The 21,349-nt window shown below is 41.2% G+C and overlaps 1 protein-coding gene across 1 annotated transcript in view; it reads right to left on the bottom strand.

Moving 5' to 3' along the window:
- The window catches only part of KCTD1 (potassium channel tetramerization domain containing 1), a 93,347-nt gene that overhangs the window by 70,093 nt on the left and 1,905 nt on the right, over positions 1 to 21,349 (bottom strand). The window lies entirely within an intron of this gene.

Below are 21,349 nucleotides of genomic sequence, written 5' to 3'. Positions count from 1 at the left end.
TCGAACTTGTGGGCTCACACGATCCTCCCGCTTCAGCCTCTCAAAGTGATAGGATCACAGACATGAGCCACTGTGCTCAGCATATTCTCTAAATGTTACCGATTTCCCCTTTCTGTCCATCTCATTGCCCCTACAATATAAGCTCTTGAGAGGGCGGGACGCTTGTCATTTTGTGGCCTGCTATCCTTTCCAGAGCCTACACCTGTAGTAGGTGTTTAGTGAAGAGTAGTTCAGAGAGAGACATACAAATTATTTAGACAGTTTACACAGATCCTATGTTTCTGGAGGCAGGTGGCCAGTCTTTAATAGCATTTTCCTCTGGGTTGAAAAAAAAATCCAAGGCAGCACAAAATTGTGACAGTTAAATGTGAGGAAAGAGACCAGTGAGGAAGCAGCCCTCTTCGAGGAAAGCCCGTTTGTTGGTGATGCATTTCTGGAGATTTGGGGAGCAGCAGGAGGAGGGAGACCACGCTGCCCATGCACAGTGAACCTCCCTGGGCCTCAAGGAATTCATGAAATTCAAGAAATCTGCGGGATTCCTTCCAGCTCTTGGAGGCTGTGATCTAGATCCGGGTCCCAAATAGAGGACCTTGCACCACTGCAGAGCTCCAGGATTATTTGAGGTGGCACGCGATGACCATTTTACGGCTTCTAAATAGTCCTACGTGTGTTTGAATAGGTATTAGAAAATATAACTAGCACATCAAACCTGGGATTTCGTGGCGACTGTCACTTGAGATGAGGCTAGCATAGCCAAGAGAAAGATGCTAGGGAAATAGACACATGGCAGAGTCAGAAAGAGCAAAAGTCAAGCCCAAGGCACACGGAAAGGGGTTCCTCTGTTCCTCTGCCTCCTTCAGCGCATCCAGAGGGATGCTGGAGACCCAGGAGGGGCTCAGTCAACACTTGAAGATGCTGAGCCAATCCCACTTGAGAAAAGATAAAGAAAAGAAAAAAAAGATTACGAAATGGAGAACAATGTGTGGATTAAAAGCAGCTTCTCTCTGAGGGAGCCTTTCACCTGAAGAATTGGTATTTTCAGTCCCATTTATCTTACATTTTTCTTTTTTTTGTCTCTGACAACTTTCAAACCACAGAATATACAATGACCAGTTTCCCTAGGATTTAAAGCAGCCTATTTTCTGTAAAATGTAGTGATGCGTAAACAGTGGAGCTGTGAGCACTAATGCTTTAACCCCTTAATTCCCAAACTACCTGTTTTTTAACTTCCCTGACCTCTGCCTGAGACATTATCATAAGCAACTTAAAAAACCAAAGTTTCTCCTCCTTGGCCCTTTAGGGACAGAAATTTACTCTGTAATGCCAGGAAGGGCCATACACATCCTCACTGACTGGCCCTCTGCAAAGTGGGAGGTCAGGATCAAGGACAGGTCTGCCTGCCCAGAAGAGGGAAAAAAGCTTCTGCTGAAATGGAAACTACAGAGAGCTTTAAAAGGGGAGGAAGAGAAACTAACTGAGAGAAGAATAAAGCTAGCATTAGATGTGGAAGACAACTGAGTGACTTACTGCTTTAATGTCATTCCATGTCAGCGACTGAATTTTTCTTTTGTGTACTCAAACCAAAACAAAGCTATTATTAAGGTTGTGTCAAGATCTTCAAACAGGTGAGGCTGAAAAACACATTTTTATGTTTATGTGAAAGAGGCCTACTGCAAAAAAAAAAAAAAAAAAAAAAAAAACTGGGGGGAATGGGAGGGATGACGAGGTGGAACATAAAGGATTTTTAGAGCAGCAAAACTATTCTATGTGATACCATAATGGCACAGACATGTCACTATACGTTTGTCCAAATCCATAAAATGTACAACACTAAGATGAACCCTTCTGTGAAGTGCGGATCTTGAGTGATAATGGTGTGTCAGTGTTTCAGCAATTGCAACAAATGCACCACGCTGGTTCTACATGTCAATCTTATGGTAAGCTGTGCTTTTTTGGGGGCAGGAGGTTTATGGGAACTCTACATAATTTTTGCTCAATTTTGCTGTGAACCTAAAACTGCTCTGACAAATGTTAAGGAAAAATAAATAAGAGAAAAAATTATAATTGCAAATCCAGTAATTTTTTTCCAGAGAAAGCCAGCAAATAGCAGCCTAGCTCTTCCCTGATGAGCATCTAGTCTACTCAGGTCCAACTCAGCCTGAAATCTAGAAACTCTTTCTGCATACAGGCACTGCACTTAAAATCAATTAAAGTAATGCTAACAAGAGCCTATTTTAATTCAAAAAACACCAGACCCAGCATGTTGCACAGAATGGAACTCATTGGTTCTCTCTGTGGTCTGAGAAATATTTCTAGACAGTGCTCCTATTTTATTAGCTTTTCTTTCAATACGAAGGGCCCCTACCTTGAACTTGATCCTCAGCTTTTGTCTCCTACTCAAAGTAAAAAGGATGCTGGAGTTCATCTGGTTGAACGAGGAACAGTCTTTAATGGGGAGCCAGGGAGTCCTTTCCTGGCCAGGGCTCCCAAGGGAGTACAGTGGGCCCCATGTGAGGAGGAGGGTCCCAGGATGGTGGGAGGAAGGTGAGACCACAGTGACAGCCGAACGTGGGTCAATCTTTTCCTCCTGAGTTTAAAGTCTATAAAAAGTTAATAAAATAATCTAAAGCCAATCACTCCACCTGTCCTCAGGATCCCGCCATGCCTACACCCTGCCATCTCTCTTGCTCTTTCTAAACAGGTTCAGGTCCTCTCTCTTCTGAAAAACATACGGGATCCACCTATCATCTCCTCTGGAGCTCTGCCTTCCTCCAGCTGTTGCTCTGCTGCCTGACTCCTTGACAGTCAAACTGGAGCCACGTTTCTGTTCCTCCTTCCTCACCTCTCAGGTTCCCTCTATTCTCGCCAATATGGCTTCCGCTCCTTGCCCCACAGAACTGTTCTTGCAGAGATGACTAATGGCCTCCCTATAGAGCAGCTGCAGGACACACACCCAGGCCTCATCTCACTTGAAATCTTAGCTGCATTGAACAAAATAGACCACTCCCTTTGCCCCTGAAACTAAGGCCCACAGTTCCCCTCCTCCCCTCCAGCCACTTGTTGTGGTTCTATGCTGGCAACGCCTTCTCTGCTTTGCCTCCAAAGATTCCAGTTTCTTGAGGCCCTCTTCTCTTTTGTCACTGTAATTTCTTTCTAAGCAAAACAATCTGCCCCAATAGCTTCAATTATCATCTGTAAACAGATGAAATTCCAAATGTAGTCCTCCAGCCCACACCTTTGCCAAACCTGTGTATCTACCTGCTTATCCAACATCTACCTTGTCACACCATAAGCCCCTCAAGCCCAATGCTTCTAAAACAGACCCATCACAGCCCCTTGTACTCACCTGCAGTGGCCTCTGTTTCCACACGCAGCACCAGCACGTCAATATCTACTTCTGTTCACCCACTACCGCCATCCTAGTCCTCAGACACAATGACCTCTCCCCTTGCTCTGATCCCTCTGCAATCCATGGTCCGCATCCCCTCCTCCACTCAAATCCCTTCCGTGACTGCCCTGCCTATAAGATGAGGCTTGAAACCTTTAAATGGCCTTGGCACTTGCACTTTAGGGCCCTTGCTGAACTCTTCAGTTTTCTCTCTCACTACTTTCCTATCTTCTCTCGGCTACAAGCCCATGAACTTTCTTTTCTAGAATATTCTGGAATGTTCCATGTTCTTTCCTGTATCAGGGCCTTTGCTCATGTACATTTCTGTCTACCATGTCTCTTAGTCCAAAATCCTTCTCTTTGTTGCTCTCTCTGCACCCCTAGAAGTCAGAGTAAATCCCAAAGGAAAAGGAGAACCAAGAGAAACTAACCAGTTGACGAAAACCAGTTGACCAAGACAGAAAAACAGGTAAGTTCATCTCTGTTTATTAACTGTACTTTGTCCTCTCAGACCACATTCTTTAAATTTAAAATAAAATGCAACCCAAGGAGGTTGTTCCTAACAGAATACAAATTTCCAAATGATATTAAATAACTTTGAGAACACTGATTTTAATTTCTGCAGTTGTGAATGATCAAAAAGACAAATGGAATCCATGACCAAATCCCATAAAAGTAAAAAGTAAAACAGGATTAGTGACAATAGTCACTGATATTTCCTAACAGAGCATGTGCTATGTCCTAATAGTAACAGAATTAAACTAGGAAAGCGAGAAGAGGTGCTAAACGTAAACAACATTAACAAAACCCCAAGGTGGATGGCTAGACCTACAGACAAGGATCCAGGCCTGTCTCTGGCCCTTCTCTTCTGTAGAAAGGGTGCTTACTTACAAATCAGAGTCTCCCAAGTGAATGGAAATGGAAGACTAAACAGATTCATGCCCTGGGTTGATATTTATTCCCTTAGGATTTCAAAGCAGTATGTCTAGAGTTCTTTTTACTCTTTCCCCTACACCCAAATTTTAACATGGACCCCCTCAAGTTGGAGTTCTTTCCCTGAGAACCTGTCAATTTTGCCCTGTCAACCCTACACTTTGAGTAAATATATATTAGGTGATTCTGAACCTCTCTAAAACAGTTTATCTTTGTTGTATTTCCAGGGATTTAGAGGTTGAGCCAGGGGAAGACAGAAGAGATATGAGGGTGAAGGGGAAAGGAGAAAAAGAAAGGAAGAGTAGGCTTGAGGTAGAAAGGAAAAGGACATCCATATAGAGCCAAAACACAGAAGAGGCTGAAAGTCCAGATTTGCTGACTTTGGGGCAAGTCCATCTTGGTCCTACCCCTCCCTCATGCACAGAGGGCACAACCTACCAAACCGGACCCACGCCTCACTAGGACAACAGTATTACCACCACAACCACAGCTAAGTTGGCTGGTGATTTATTTTGGGTGTATGTTATACCTACTATGTGCTAAGAAATCAACAGAGGAGAACAAATTAAAATTGGAACATATGTGGTAGAGCACTTGACTTAACCTTTAGGGCACTGTCTTAATCGTCTGACCCTGCAGAGAACAGCACAGTGCCAGGCACACAGTAGGTGTGTAAAACTATTTAAGGGATGATGTGGGGGTTTTTTCTTCATGTGCTATTAGAAGAGCTTTTTATTTCTAACCTTCACAGCTAAGGAATTTGTTTTCATCTTTTCAAATAAGGGTAAAATACTTAGATTCTTTCTGTTCAAGGCAAAGAGGGCAACAAAGATTATCAAGTAACCTTAAAATGTTATTATAACATATTTTTATTCATTTCTACAAGTACTTTCAGTACTGAGTATGTACCAACCACTGTGACAGGCATGGGGAATAGGGCAGTGAGCAACACGGACCATGTCCCTGCCCTTGAGGAATAGACTTTATTTATTTAAAGAGTAGAAGGAATAAAAATCATGAAAATATTATTTCTCACTCTTAAAAATGTATAACCATTATTTTTTTGGAGGACTACTCTGATTATGGCAAATAAAAAATACAGTAGGGAGGCCAGGCGTGGTGGCTCACACCTGTAATCCTGGCACTTGGGAGGCTGAAGCAGGAGGATCCCTTGAGCCCAGTAGTTTGAGACCAGCCTGGGCAACATAGGGAGACCGTGTCTCTATTAAAATAAAATTACCCAAAATCAATTAGAAAATTTCAACCACAGGTTGAAATACTTTAAGTCAAATACATACACATTACATTAAGTCAAATATTGTAAAAAAGAAGTATATGTGTATATATCCTTAAAACATATAAATCCTAACCAAAAATGACAGCATCGTAAGGTATACCAAGTATGTTCAACTTTAAAAAGCCTGACTCAGTATCAAAATTCGTATCAAGGACAAATGGGAGCTATAAAAACAGAATTTCCCTCGGTGTACTTAAACTTTGATCTAATTTAGAAGCGTTTGATTTGCAGACATTTTTTTGCCAGGATAGAATCATAGGTTCTTAGGGTGGAAAAAGATTCTAAATATCACCTGACCAGGTATTCCTGGATCCTAGCTGCCCTATTCAGAAGGGCTCTTCCTAAATTTCTTTGGTGAGGTCACCTCATTGACAGCAAGTAGGATCAGGATACAGTTTAGCTGTGAACAGCAGCCTCCTGAGCTGATCTCATTCTCCAAAGCTAATCCCACGATTCTTTAGTATCACAAATATGGATGAAGCATTTCACAAACAAGTGCTACCTTTCTTAACAGTTTCTTTTGATTCCATCAATAATACCTTAGCTGCTTTCTTTTATAAGAATGAGGGAGAAAGGCCTGATTTCTTGACAGACCTATCTGGAGAGCGGCAGTTGGAAGGAAAGTATGTATCCCAGAGAACAAAGATCTTAGCCCTTGAGCAATTCATTCAGATTTTGAGTGGTATGCCGGGATGAGGGTGGGCAGAATAAGGCAGGATGTAATCACACCATAAAGGCTACACATAAGCTAACAAGTGAGGAGAGGCGGCTTTGTCAAGAAGGAGATTCTGAGTCTTTTTGAGTCAGGATCAATTCCTTTTTTATTCTTTTTTTTTTTGAGACAGAGCCTTGCTCTGTTGCCCAAGCTGGAATGCAGTGGCATGACCATAGCTCACTGCAGCCTTAAACTCCTGGGCTGAAGAGATCCTCCTGCCTCCAGAGCAGCTGGGACTACAGACATGCACTCCCACAACCAGCTAATTTTTAAATTTTTTGTAGAGATGGGGTGTCATTATGTTGCCCAGGCTGGTCTCAAACTCATGGCCTCAAGCGATCCTCTAGCCTCAGCTTCCCAAAGTGCTGGGGTTACAGGCCTGAGTCATGGCTCCCTGCTGATCACTTCCTGCCGTCTAGGCCGGAATCTGCTACTCACCTTCTCTGGGCCTCCATCTCCTCACCTGTGATGTCTACCCTACCTAACAACGCGTTGAGGTGGTCAGAGAAGGTTGGCTCTGGCTTTATGCAGTGCCTTATTGTGATTATGTTGGCATGAGTGGTCAGTGTGGCCGGCTTCTGTGGGGCTGTGACCCAACCGATGGGGAAAAAGATGACATATTAAGAGGAGGAATCCTGGGGACTAGAGTAGCTGCTCAGTTACTTCCATCTATATTAATCATGGTTTTATGAGTTTTCCTGTCTTTCCCACTTGACTGTCAAGTCCATGGGAAACAAGACCTTCCATGCCTTGTTCTTTATTGTGTACTCAGTGATCAGCGAAGTTGGTGCTCAATAAATGTTTGTTGAGTGAATAGAACAAGTGAAAGACTTGGGATCCAGTCCTAGGTTTGCCACTGACCACCTCCTTCCTGGAGCAGGTCACTTAAGCTCTGTAGCCTGAGTTGCTATGAGGATCATACCGAATAGAGAACCTTGAGTATTTACATAACACGTGATACACAGATGTTAGTTATTGGGTTGATTGTGGGAACAGATTCTTCAGCAATGAGATATGTGGTAGCCCTCTTACCAAGCAATGCATTGAAGGCTAATAATCTAACCGCGATTCACACTTTATGGTGCAGATAATGTTTGCTGACTTTATTTCTAAACAAGCTAGTATAAACTCAACTACGACTAAAATGAATTATTTGATGGTTTTTGTCAACTGAGCAAGTATTTTATTTCAGTCAAGTAGGAAAAGGGGGCTAAGAGGATGACTTAATTTGCCTCAAATGAGCACTTTATTACAAAGAGTGCTACTGTTCTATGTAATATGTTGCCAGAAAGTTTCATATTCTTTATTGTATTTCGATGAGATCTTTTCTAGCTAAGTGGCCATAACAATTTTTTTTCTTTGTTTCCTCTGTAGCGCAGGCTGTAGTGCAGTGGCACAATCTTGACTCTCTGCAACCTCCACCTCCCAGGCTCAAGCAGTCCTTCCACCGCAGCCTCCAAGTAGCTGGGACTACAGGCATGTGCCACCATGCTGGGCTAATGTTCATATTTTTTGTAGAGATGGGGTTTCACCATATTGCCCAGGCTGGTTTTGAACTCTTTGAGATCAAGTGATCTGCCTGCCTCAGGCTCCCAAAGTGCTGGGATTACAGGTGAGAGCCACCACTCCTGGCCTGTGAGAATATTTTAAAGCTATAATTAAAAAAAAAAAAAAAAAAAAGCAAGCCATGGAATTGGCAATTTATCATCTGGTTGTATGTGTTAGATTTTAATAATAAAAGTGTAAGAGCAGCCTAGCTCCATATTCTAGATGACGAAGATATTTCTTTATTGAAACACATTTGGAATATGGTTTACTGGTATCATAACATTCTAATGAAAATTATAAATAAAAAGTGACTGATCTCTGTAAGTACACTGCTTATAATTAGGAAAAATCAAATTGTATTTTTTTTTTTTACGAGATGGATAATCTTATTGAAACTTGAAGATTTCTATTGCCCACATTTGTAATTCATTTTAGTTTTTTATTTATAATCTACTTAAATATATAGATAGAAAATAAAATCTACTTGGCATTTGTTCAAAATTAATCCTTTAAATATTTTACATCAAGTATATTTAAACTTTTCTCTCTGTGGCATAAAGGAGAGAATAAAAGTTTGTGTTTCATTTTATTTTTATATTTTAGTGAGTCACATAATACCTACACCTATAATTTAATATCCATCTTTCTCTAAGCTTTAGTTTTTCTTATTTGTCTCTTGATTATCATTATTTTATCCTTGCCAAGGATGTGAGTTCTCCAACTGGTCTCTTTGTACATCTCCACACTTCTGCCTGTGTTTATATTTTGTCATTTTTTTGGACCCTTTGTCTTATCTTTCAAACAGACTACTGAAGATCATCTGTAAATTGTATATAATCTCCCTCATTTTCCTCTAACCTGTCAATAATCTCTACCCAATAGAATATAGATATATATTTTACACATATGTATTTTAAAGCTATCATTTATTCAGCACTTACTATGGGCTTTTAATACATGTGTATTTGTATTATTCCTATTAAGAAATGTAGTAATCTGCCTAAGATCATTCAGGTCAATGATTCATGTAACATGAATCCCTTGGTTCAAGTTGGTCCATCCCTTGGTAATTCTACCAGAACCCATAGAGAATATGAGTTTTGCTCCAAACTGATGTACTTCTTCCTTTATGACCAGAGGTTCTTTAACCACTTACTTCTCCTATACTTTTTTCTACTGTCTTTTCCTCATTTTCTTTTTTACCCTTGTATCACCGAAGTGTTCTTTATCTCTTGTGTTATCTGTTGTCACCAGCAAAAGACCTATGTGTCTGTGATTTCCACTTCTGAAGGATGTTCTTGTGGTAAGAAGTCAGGTGACTCCAAGACAGCAGAATCTTTTCACTCACCTGTTCTGGCTAGGCAAGAGCTCCCTGCCAAGGGCATCATGGAGGGAAAAGCCTGGGATTGCAGGGGGCTGTCATCCTGTGCCAAGAGGTAAACCCTTCCCCCATGAAGTACCTTGGTATTACTGAACATTTTCTATTTGTCAGGCACTTTATAGTCATTTTTATTGGTTCTTTTTACTAGCTATAACTGCATCAGAACTGCATTCCTTTTCTCTTTTAATTCAGTGCTCTGAATGAAGTGGCCAAGGCTGAGGGCCCTGGGGAGCAAGTCTTCAACTGCCAAACAGTCAGTGAACAGATAAAGAACCACAAAAACACAGGACTGGTCCCAGTGAGCATGAGACCCCCAGCAAGGAATGGCTTGAGACCATGAGACCCCCAGTCAAGCATGAGACCCCCAGCAGAAATGGCTCCAGGGGGCTCGACTTTGTATTTTAAAAAAAGTCCCCAAGTCAACCTAAGACTGTAGCTTTCCGCCACTGATGTCTCGGGTGTATACTGACATTTGGAAGACTGGGCTGTTCATTTCACCTGAACCCATTATGTTCCCCTTTCTTCTCCTGAGGCTCCAAAAACACAAAATCACACTAGGATTCATTCCATTTTCAAAAGACACATCCATCAATACACTTGTGATTTGGTGTCCTTTTTATCTTCTCTTTAATACCTAACTGGACCGTATTTATAACTCTGTATCTATAAGGTACAGCTTTAAAAGTACCACTGTAGAAGTGGCCTGGAGTTGGAACCAGAACTTGAACTTTGTTTCTTGGTAGGTAGGTGAATGCGAAGGTCAGTTTTCCTCATCTGTAGAATGGGTATGCTGAAAGTTCCTATCTTTTCTCTTCAGCTTGCTAATATTCTGTGCATAGATTCACAGGACTTATCACACAGTCAGGGCTTATTCATTTGGTTACTTATTTGCCTCCCCCATGAGACTAAGTGATTCCTCCAAAAAAATATATATATATATTTTTTTTCCTGTGTCCTCTCAGTCTGTCTAGCCCAGTACCTGACACTAGGAATTGCCCTACAAAGTCCCTGGAATGAAATCACATACAGGAAAGCCCTTTGCCAACTATGAGGCACTATCTACAAGCACGTTAGTGGTTACTCAGAGTGTGGCCCCACAGACCTGAGAGGTGAAGGAAACCACGCTGGGCTCCAAAGCCATACATTTAGTGAGTGGGAGTTGTAATTAACATGTGAACTGACAGGGTACCAGTTCTGGATTTTGTGGGATTATTGTACATACGCTCAATCTTAAAATCTGTGGCTTCACAACAGGGTGAACATTCAGAGTGGCTCAGATGTGGTGGAATGTGGCAGCTTACTTGGAATGGGGACACCTAAAATACAAGTGTACTAAGGCTTACCAGAGAAGCCTGCAATGTTACAGCAAAGAAAAGGCTTAAATTTTTTGACAACGTACTATTTTATTTTTTCCTGGGTTTCCACATTCCCCGTACATGCACTTCAGGTTTAATGGTTTAGTCTTTCAGTTCGCTTAGGCCAGTTTTGGTCCCATTTCTGAGATACTAATACACACCCCTTGCTCTCCAGGGCTGACCTGGGAACACTCACCAATGAGATAAGACTGGATCTCCAGCCAGTCCTTTGGACTTGCCCTAGATATTCCACTGTAGTTTCTCCAGTGTCTTCTCTTAAACATTTCTAAGTTATTCTTTACCTCCAAATTCCTACCTTGCACACAGTAAGTGCTCAATAAATGCTTTCATAAATGAATTTGCTTTCCAGAGTTTTTTCTGAATAGCATTCTCTTTCACCTTGCCTTTCTCTCCTTAGATCTTGGCTCACATCCCAAGAGGTGGTTCTAAAAACCCCTCAAGGGAGGAGTTACAGGATGACATGGGATTCTATGACTCCATGATCCTTTTCATAAGTTAAAAAAAAAACCCACGAGACACATTCCTGGAACATTACCACCCCCACCACCTCCATAAAGTGATCCTGAAAAAACAGTAAAATCCAGCATTGTGAACACCCTACCATTAATTATAAAAGACGAACATGTGAAAGAACTCTGGGGTGAGCGGAAAAGAAGCTAGCATAATCAGCTTTCTAATGTTCTTGTTATACTTTTATTTAGGTCTGTGTGTTTCTACAGCAACATGTTTCTAAATTGCTACCTCAATCCACTGAAAAATAAACATTCAGCAAGTCTCTTTTTTTCTGGAGTAAAAAGCAACAACAACAATATTTGTTCAAGATGTAAGAAAATATCTAAAATCTATTTAGATATAGTTTTGTCAGAAAGAATATCACAAAATAGAAGCCAATATTCCATATAAACTGGCTTAATACAACATGCTATTCTATAAAACCCAAAAACCTATTCCATAAGGACTATGCTGGCTGAATACTGTAAGTACTTGAAGGGCAAACTAAATCAGAGGTAATAAATTCCTGCACTGTCACACTAAAAACAAGTTACAAAAGATCATTAACTGGTCAGCAATAATGTATCAAAATACCAACCAATTATCTTAATTCTATAGTCTATTTCAACCGTATATTAGTACACCTCAACTTTAAGTGACATTTCTATTGATCTACATAGTATCCAAGACAGAAGTCAAGTATTAGAACATTGTAGTGCATTTTTGCATTAGGGAAACGTAAACATCATAGCATAAGCTCTAGCCAAATATAGACCCTACTTCTAGAATACTGAAATTAAGAAATTTATGTAGATTATAGCTATAATGACCTTCATAATATTTTAGGAATCCCAGTATAATGACCATTCCCTTCATCTCAAGCCATTCCAAATAAAATTTAATCTCTTTTGAAAAACTGTTGATTTCACTCTGTTCATTGTTGTCTCATTTCATTTGTCAATGTGCTGTAGCCTGGGCAGCAATTATGTCCATCAGTGGGCTCCCCAAGTCCTAGTGCTAATTTTTTAGCACTAGAAAACTTCCGGCCAGGCATGATGGCTCATGCCTGTCATCCCAGCACTGTGGGAGGCTGAGGCAGGTGGATCACCTGAGATCAGGAGTTTGAGCTCGGCCTGGCCAACATGGTGAAACCCCGTCTCTACTAACAATACAAAAATTAGCCGGGCATGGTGGCACACGCCTGTAATCCCAGCTACTCAGGTGGCTGAGGCAGGAAAATCACTTGAACCCAGGAGGTGGAGGCTGCAGTGAGCTGAGATCGCACCACTGCACTCCAGCCTGGGAAACAAGAGGAAAGCTCCGGGAAAGGAAAGGAAAGGAAAGGGAGGGGAAGGGGAAGGGGAAGGAAAAAGGGAAGGAAAAAGGGAAGGAAAAAGGGAAGGAAAAAGGGAAGGGGAGGGGAGGGGAGGGGAGGGGAGGGGAGGGGAGGGAAGGAAAAAGAAAATTTCCAAGCCTCTGTAAAGAGAAACAGGAAGGGTCTGCAGAACTAAGTTAGAAGAAGGTGTGGAGTTAAATCCCACATGGGTCACAGAACATACAAATCTTAAGGAAAAGTAGAGGAGAGAAAACAGGCTTTCAGGTAAAGCATCCACACGGATGGGCTTTTTTAGGTTAATTGTGAGAGGGAAGAGGGCCCAGGTAGGCCAGAGTGCCAGAGCCTGCACTGAGATTTCGTATCTCCCAGAAGACCTGCGAAAGTGCTACTGGCCACAGTCTATGGACACTGCAAAAGAAGAAACGGCAGAGGGGCCCCCTGTGCAGCACCTGGACAAGCTACTTCCAAGAGTCAAACTGAAGGCTGGGGCTAGGACTTTATGATAAAGATCTGCATTTGTTCAAATGTAAAGCATTCTGCACTAAGATAACAAACTGATAGCAAATATTCATAGAGTGCTCATGTTTGAAGCACTTTTCAAGCAGTATCTCATTTAACACCCATGTTCCTGTGAGATCAATGTTATCATCATCCCCATTTGACTGAGGAGGAAACTGAGGCACCCAGAGGTCTGGGCAGAGCTGAGATTTGCTCCAGGGGATGTGGCTCTGAAGTCTGTTCTTAACCACTATGTGATATGGTTTCTCAAATGAGGTTGCTCCAAATCCCAGACTCAGCAAAGGCTGGGGGCCCCACGCAGCAAAACGGAAGCATGCCACACACTGGAAATACCATTTTGTGTGTCTCTGCCTCCTTATGTCATTGCTTTGTAATGCTGTCTTTTACCACGTTCTCCCTTCTTCAGTTGTTCCCGAAAGCATCACAGGTAATAATGTGATTTCACGTTCTATCATCTTCTCTTTATTGCATTCTTTTATTTGAACAGTTGATAAGAATTCTGGAATCGACGGGCCATGGGTTTGAAAGCACACAGACTGTGGAATCTGACAGGCTGGGTTCAAATCCCAGCATAGTTACTTACCAGTTGTTAGGGCTTAAACAACTGAATCAGCATCTATGACCCTTAGCTTGCTTCCTCCTTTACAAAATGAAAATAATAACCATAATTCCTGGAAGGGCTGCATGAGGATTAAATGAGAGACCACATCAGCCAGTGCTCAAGATGTTCAGAGCACATGCACTGCCTAGGAGTCTTTTCAAGTCCAGGGGCTGATTCAGGGGCACAGAGTGGCGGGATTTTTGCATTTCCCACACGCTCCCAAGTGACGCAGATGCTGCTGGTTGGTGGACTACTTTAAAGTTTTCAGTATGTCTTCATTATTACTAATGTTAACGGTTATATTCTACTCCACAGCTACAGAACCAGTTAGAGATTGTGACAGTTTACATCAGAACTCTCCAACGAATGAATCAAGTTTGCCTCTGCAGACTGTAGTACAACGAGATGGGAGCCTCGTGCCTTATGCCCCTACAGTGCTCCCCACATTCACTCCTGCCTGGATCTGGTCTAAGAGTCCACTCGCTGACCCGTAACAGCCAGGAATGTGGAAATAATTCACGTTTCTAAGTTAAGTTCCTTAAAACTGCATGTCAAAAACCATAGCAACTTGAAATATCAGAATTAATCCACAAGCACAAGAAACTTATCCTCAACGCTTATTTCTCAGATTATGATGAAAAGGAAGGATTTTTTCAGATATCAAATTTACATATACGTGTATATATATATGAAGATATTATCTATGAACATTTTGTCTAAATAGAGGATGAAGCAGAGAAATACACAAATAGGAAATTCGATTTTAAAGCTATAGATAGTGTACTTAACTAGTTGGGTCTCTGGCACACGGTGAAAGGGCCCAAATGGGAACCGGTGCTATAAATAATTGCTTCCTTTTTCTTGTGTGAAGACAGAAAGATGGGGATTGAATGGGGAGATACTAGGCTGAACTGGGTTAAACTGGACTAGGGACATGAAGTAAAACTAGAAATTCATGATCACAAGCTCCCAAACTAGTCCTGACATTTTAATTTGCAACTGAATTACTCACAAAGGAAGCAACATCTGTCTCTGTCATTCCTTAGCATTCCTTTCTGAACTCCTCCTCTTCTCGCCTAGAGGCCTACCACCTAATGCTGTCTTAAATCTGCCAGCCTCTTCCGGCAGCACGTTTTACCCGCCCTCCTCCCAGACTGGATCAAAACCTTCCAGGTTCACTGCCAGTTGGGGGAAAGCAGTACACTTGACCCTTGAATGACAGGGGTTTGAACTGTGCGGGTTCACTTATATGCGGATGTTTTTCAGTGAAAGTCACACCAAGTGTGCCTGCCTGTCCTGCTTCCCTTTTCACCTCCTCTGCCTCCTCTGCCTCTGCCACCCCTCAGACAGCAAGATCAACCCCTTCTCTTTCCCCACTTCCTACTCAACCTGAAGATAAGGAAACCTTTATGATGATCCACTTCCACTCAATGAATAGTAAATATATTTTCTCTATCTTATTATTTTCTTGATAACATTTTCTTTTCTCTAGCTTGCTTTATTGTAAGAATACAGATGATACATAAAACATACAAAATATATGTTAATCAATTGTTTATGGTATTGGCAAGGCTTCTGGTCAAGCTATTACTTAAGTTTTGGGGAAGTCAAAAATTTGTTATAAGCAGCGTTTTGACTGTAGGGGGTTGGCGTCCCTAAGCCCTGAGTTGTTCAAAGGTCAACTGTAATTCAGGGTGTGAATGAGTCCAGGTACTCCCAGGAAAGATTTGGATTATGAAGGGGATTTTCAAGTGGCATTGCCTCCTTCCGGTGGAGATGGTGCTGCAGGGTTGGAGGTGCACAATGGGCTGGTGGAGTGGGGATCACTAAGAAGCCTGAGTCAATCCTCAGCCCTCTCCCTCCAGGTCTCTCCAATTCCCTCAGCTCTCCGGGGTTACATAAATGAACTCATCGCTAGAGGCCTGCACCATCTTCCCTCTGCCCTGCAGCCCACAGGATTAAAACCAACCAAGGTCCCTGCCTGGAGAAAGAGGAGCTGAATCACACACTTTAGGATCGAGAGGGTCTTCAGAGAAAGGAAATTCTCATTGGGGTTGAAAATGTGGAAAGCTAGCCCAAAGCAAACTATGTACATGCAGGAGTTGCCTAAAAGCACATGTGATTAAAAACTCCAAAGAAAACGCAGACACTTTTGACTTACGATATCGTAAGATAGCTCCTACCTCCGTTATTTTTGAAAATTCTGTTACCCAAGACTTGGGCAAAATTTATCAAATCCACCCCCGACCAGAAAAAAAAAAAGCCCTGTCTGACATGAATGAAAGTTTGCTGTCATATGTAAGTGGATCTTTTTTAGGAAGAAAGAAAAGGCTCTGTCAGGTTGCTATAAACTATAAGCTAAAAGGTAAGAAGTCTGACTGTAAAGAAAGTGTTGAGGCCGGGCGCGGTGGCTCAAGCCTGTAATCCCAGCACTTTGGGAGGCCGAGACGGGCGGATCACGAGGTCAGGAGATCGAGACCATCCTGGCTAACACGGTGAAACCCCGTCTCTACTAAAAAATACAAAAAACTAGCCGGGCGAGGTGGCCGGTGCCTGTAGTCCCAGCTACTCAGGAGGCTGAGGCAGGAGAATGGCGTGAACCCGGGAGGCGGAGCTTGCAGTGAGCTGAGATCTGGCCACTGCACTCCAGCCTGGGCGACAGAACGAGACTCCGTCTCAAAAACAAAAAAACAAAAAAACAAAACAAAAAAAAGTGTTGAAAGGAATTTGGAGAATCACTGAAACCCCAGAACACGCCTCATTAGGTTCAGCTTCCTGTAGTGCTAGTGTGGGCACAGCAGGGTCTGTTGTCCAGTTTATGATCATGGGCATTAGATAACACAACCTCATATTCAGATTGAATCTCTACCCCATACCCTTTGCTTTAGTGTATCTCAAAGGACTGAAAAGATCATTTATTTCTGGGCCATCTAGAAGCTCATGCTGTTATAAAGACTCAAAAGCATTCAGCACCCATGTTCTCTTGAAAGAGAAGAGTAGGCAAAGGAAAAGTTTTTATAAATCTGAAAATCCAAAAGAACTTTATAGGGCCCAAAACTTTAAGAGTTCACCTGTTTCCCCTCTGATGATCATGTAGCAAGCAGAGAATTATTTCAGCTTTAAGGGTACAAGTCCACTAATTGCCCAGCCTCTGTGAATCCCTCTTGAGGGCAAGGACCGAATCCTGCTCCTCTTTGCAGCACTTAGCAAGCAGAAAGATGCTCAGTTAACAGTGGATGAATTGAATTCAGCATCTTAGAGCACTAAAAATGCTAATTAAAGAAGTGTGCCTGTGCAATGTTTCAAATCTTAAAGCTACGTTTTCTTTCATGTTAGTTTATCAAGGTCAATCCATATCCCCCTTTTTTGAACAAATTAATTCATACTACCTTATCCCTTATATAAATTCTCCAAAGAAATCTTTAAAAAGGCAACTTGACTATTGGTACAATGCAATGAATGACAGTTAAGTCAAGAGAAGTAAAATCGGTTCTACAAATGGAAGTTCTAACATATGACAGACTTACAGATGACTAGTTTACATTTACGTTCCTAAGATTTTAAAGACACGTACTACACCGGAACTGCTGTATCGATTCTGCTTTCGAAATGGCAGGTAAAACACCAAAAGGTGTCTTGAAACTCAAGTTTTATTGGATAACTGAAGTAGGGCTTTGACTGGCCTGGACCCACTTGGGTGAAAATTTCATCCAAGTGGTCTCACATATAACTAGTGGTTCCCGGAAAAGAAAGGCTTCTTCCTGCTTGAAAACTACTTAGTAATGACAAGAGGGTGGTCTTTCGGTGACATTTGCTTGGGGAGCCAAATTTTAAAATCAGGATGACACAAAGATTTAAGTTTTAGATGAATGGGGTCTACTTTCTCCCTTGGCAGGAAGTATTTCTTTTTCTATTTCATGGGTCAGCTTGAGTGCACAGTGAACTGACATCAGATATGAGTTTATATCAATTTAAAATAATACTCCTGAACACTGATTGCAACATTAATATATGAGCGCATGAAAGAGAATATAAAGGTTCAGATTTCTTTCCCAAAATGACTGCTGCAAAACACTGAGTGCATCACCTTTTAACTGTCTTTATTTTGATCTAGTTTAAACAGGTAAAGAAGCCAAAATTTTGCCAATGAGACTACTTGCCAGGTGGAAAACGATTAATTTATAGATTCCTGTTACAAAAGCCAAAATAGTAGGTGCTCAGTAACTACTTCCTGAATGAAGAAAGTTACATACTTATGTACAAGACATTTAGTTTCTCCACCAACTTGAACTTTTCATAAAGGAGAGCAAACATTCTTGCAGCAGAAAAAGGAACGTAGCCACAAACTAGTATTAAAAATCAGAAAAACACCCACTCTTTAAAAGGCAGTTCATCTTAATAGCTCCAAATAACCATGGCAAGAAGTCTTGTTACAATTGCTATACTCCTTTCATGTTTATAAAAATTTGATTCCATCTATAAGAAATAAAGAACATCCCTCCCTCTTAGTCTTCAAATTCAAACTAGGACTTTAGCACTTATTTCAATAATACATAAAATGCATGCCTTTTTCTATTAAGCAGATACATTAAATATTCCTTCTTCCTTGCCCCTACAGCACCTGAGTCGATTCCCTGAGCTGTCAGCCTCTGGCTTCTCCTCAAAGGTAAGTTAATGAACAACTAACTGTGTCAGCCTGCTTGCAGCCTGCTGCAGTTTCCACCTCGCAAACTATAAGGACCACGGCCCATAGTGAAGACAATAAAACACAAACAGGGGATGTGCACCAGCCCCCACAATCTTTCCACTAATAGATGTCCTCTCTACAGAATTCCTTAAAAGTATTTCTGGAAATAATCTAGGTTAGGGTCAAGCAAGTGCAACTAAAGACACCTTTGTCACAGTTTGCAAATGCTTCACACTTTTGTTTGGCACAGGAGAGAGACATGTCTACAGAAACTGTAGTGACAAAACTATGACATTCAGAATCTAAACTTTATTAGTATTTTTTCCTCTGAGAATGATAAAGAACAAAATTTTTAATCTCTATCATCCCTCTAACCTGAAGTATTGTTCTCTGAGGGAGGAAAAATGCTCTATTTTTATGCAAAGAGGATAGTAAATAAGGATGGAAGATACAGTGGCAAGCAGTTTAAAATGGACTACATGACCTCCACCTGGGAGCTTGCAAACTGTACCAATAACTGTATCATTTTAGATCACAATAGCTATTTGGGGGACAAGGGAACTAAAACTACCCTTTACTTTTAACACAGCCATTCAAGAGAATTAAAGAGTGGACCAGTTAAAGCGACCATCACAACCATCACCATAATTCCTCATTCACCCCAAAAGCCAGATACTTCACATGAGCAATCACACATTCCATAATCTTTGTTAATCCTTGAATGCATTCATTTTTCAACCAGTCCCATCTATAATATACTTAATAATACCCTCAAAAAGTAAAAAGAGTAAATGCATTTAAAGAAACGGGCTCTTCATCTTTTGAGAAACTTGCAACATTAGTAGAAAATCAAAACATCAGTGTGTGACCTCCCTGTTATCAAGAAGTCTCTAAGATGGTCAACAGTGGAATTCCGTATGACACTACTCGATGAAGTCCAGGCAGTATTAGGCTAGAGAGCCTATGTTTGTGATTAAGTAATAATGACTGAAGCTGGAGCTGCACCGGGCATTTCCTGGGGGTTAATGACCAGCCAGAACAGTTGATAACCCAAAGCAATGCCACAGGCCAGCAACCTCTGCCAGCCATTAAGCCCTAGGAAATGCACTGAACCTCAACCCTTACAGTGATTTTAATACATAAAGAAGGAAAAAGTTTGTTATCAACTTTCTACTGAGCAATACTTCGATTGCTTAGACTTCATAAGTGAAAAGCTGACTATTAAATATGTGCAAACTGAACAACTTTTTGTAGTGTTTTAACTAACAGGGACTTGGAGCTAAGATCTTGTTTGAGAGCCATAATAATCATATAAGCCACATATAGACACTCAAATCTATATTTAACTTAGGAGTTACCTGACAATAATGCAAGAATAATAAAAGCATCAGTATACAGTCTTTTTGGAGCTGATTTATTTTACTCAGGTAAATAAAAGATAATGACTGAAAGATTGCATTCCTCAGAACAAAACAAAACCAATGAAGCAAAACCCTCTTACCTTTTGTGGTTCTTTACGTCACAATTCTATATGACACTGATGTCAAGACAGCAGACAGATGCCAGTAGACAAACTGTTTCATTGTTATCCCAAGGCCATGCATGCCTTAATAAACTTCCTTAGGCTTTTAACTCTTAATTAATCAGTTGCTATTCTAAACTAGGGCATTTCAAGGGTGTTTACTGTATCAGAAGAATGTGAACATTTATTTTTTCTTTCAAAGAAAAAGCAAACCCTAAATTCTCCTCCCCATTCTTAAAACTCTCTAACACAACCTGTCAGAAACGGACTACACACCCGAAGTACAGAAGACACATAGCCTACAGGTCTTGTGTATTTTAGAGAACTTTGGTGTTTATATTACCACTCACAGCCCCTTTCTCAGTTGGCCTTGAGGCTTGCCCATTAGCTGGTAAACGTTTGAAAGTGTCAGTTTGTACAGAACTGGAATTTCCACTTTGGAAAAAACACAGAGGTACCTGACACATGTTCCTGGAGGGCCTGCACTATACCTTCAGACTTGCAAAATTCCTACTTCTGCTTGATGGCAGGCAGGTCAAAGTTGTAAAACCTTCAGTGGCTATGCCTGCCTGCAGAATAGAGCACAATGTCTGAAGACCCCTGGTTCCTGACTCGTAGAGAGTGTCCAAAAAATGAATATAACTTTAATAATACTCACGAAAATACTACCCTGGGGAAAATAAGGGAAGAAGCATCTAACATTAGAGGCTCCAATCTCGACCCAGAATTTGGCACTGCTTAGACTTAATGTTAGGGTTGAAATAATTTCTTCCTCTTTGATGAGGACAGTGAAACCAAGAGAAATGAAGTGATTTGTTCATGCTGACTCAGCTGCTGGGTTAGCAACTCTTACTCTCATTACCTACTTCATAGGTATTATCTGCCCTCTAGATGGTGAGCTCCACGGGGCTAGGGTTTCAGCGCCCACAGTGCTGGGCACCACAGGCCCATACACTAATTTGTAGCCTGACTGGAATTGCAGATACCACGTTCCCACCTGAATAATAACTTTAACAAGAGACTTTAGTTTATGAAAATTGCACCCCACACGGCCACTTCACATTCGACTACATATTACAGTATAAACTGGCACTCAACTGCCTGGCTCGCCACTCTCCACCCCTTTTCTTAAAAAAAAAAAAAAAGAGAGAAAAAAGAAAAAAGCTACAGGAAGTGGGATTGGCACATTTTCTTTTCAGTAATTTATAACTGTTTTTCTACCTTCCAAAGTCATGGCGAAAATGTAATAGAGTCTTTTAAGGGATACTTGATTTAAATATGTCTTAAGCAACTGCTTCCTTTACATTTACAGCGTTCTCGCACTCTTTGCCTTATAAAACTCACACATTCAATGAAGAGCGGCTGCAAGAGTGAGCTAATCCTTTTGTTCGGCGAACTTTGAAGTTTTTCGCCTTACTGCACAGAAGTGATTTGTTAGGCAGCATGCCCTCTCTCACATTTTTTAAGGTTAGGTGTAAAGTTTCCCAAAAAGCACCAAGAGAGTTAACTTCTAAGGGTGAAACCAAATCCGATTCAGTACATTGCCTACTTTTT

Source organism: Piliocolobus tephrosceles, chromosome 18, assembly GCF_002776525.5.
Source record: "Piliocolobus tephrosceles isolate RC106 chromosome 18, ASM277652v3, whole genome shotgun sequence".
Taxonomy (NCBI): Eukaryota; Metazoa; Chordata; class Mammalia; order Primates; family Cercopithecidae; genus Piliocolobus; species Piliocolobus tephrosceles.
The sequence above is the reverse complement of the archived record's forward strand: the minus strand, read 5'-3'. Positions and strand labels throughout refer to the sequence as shown.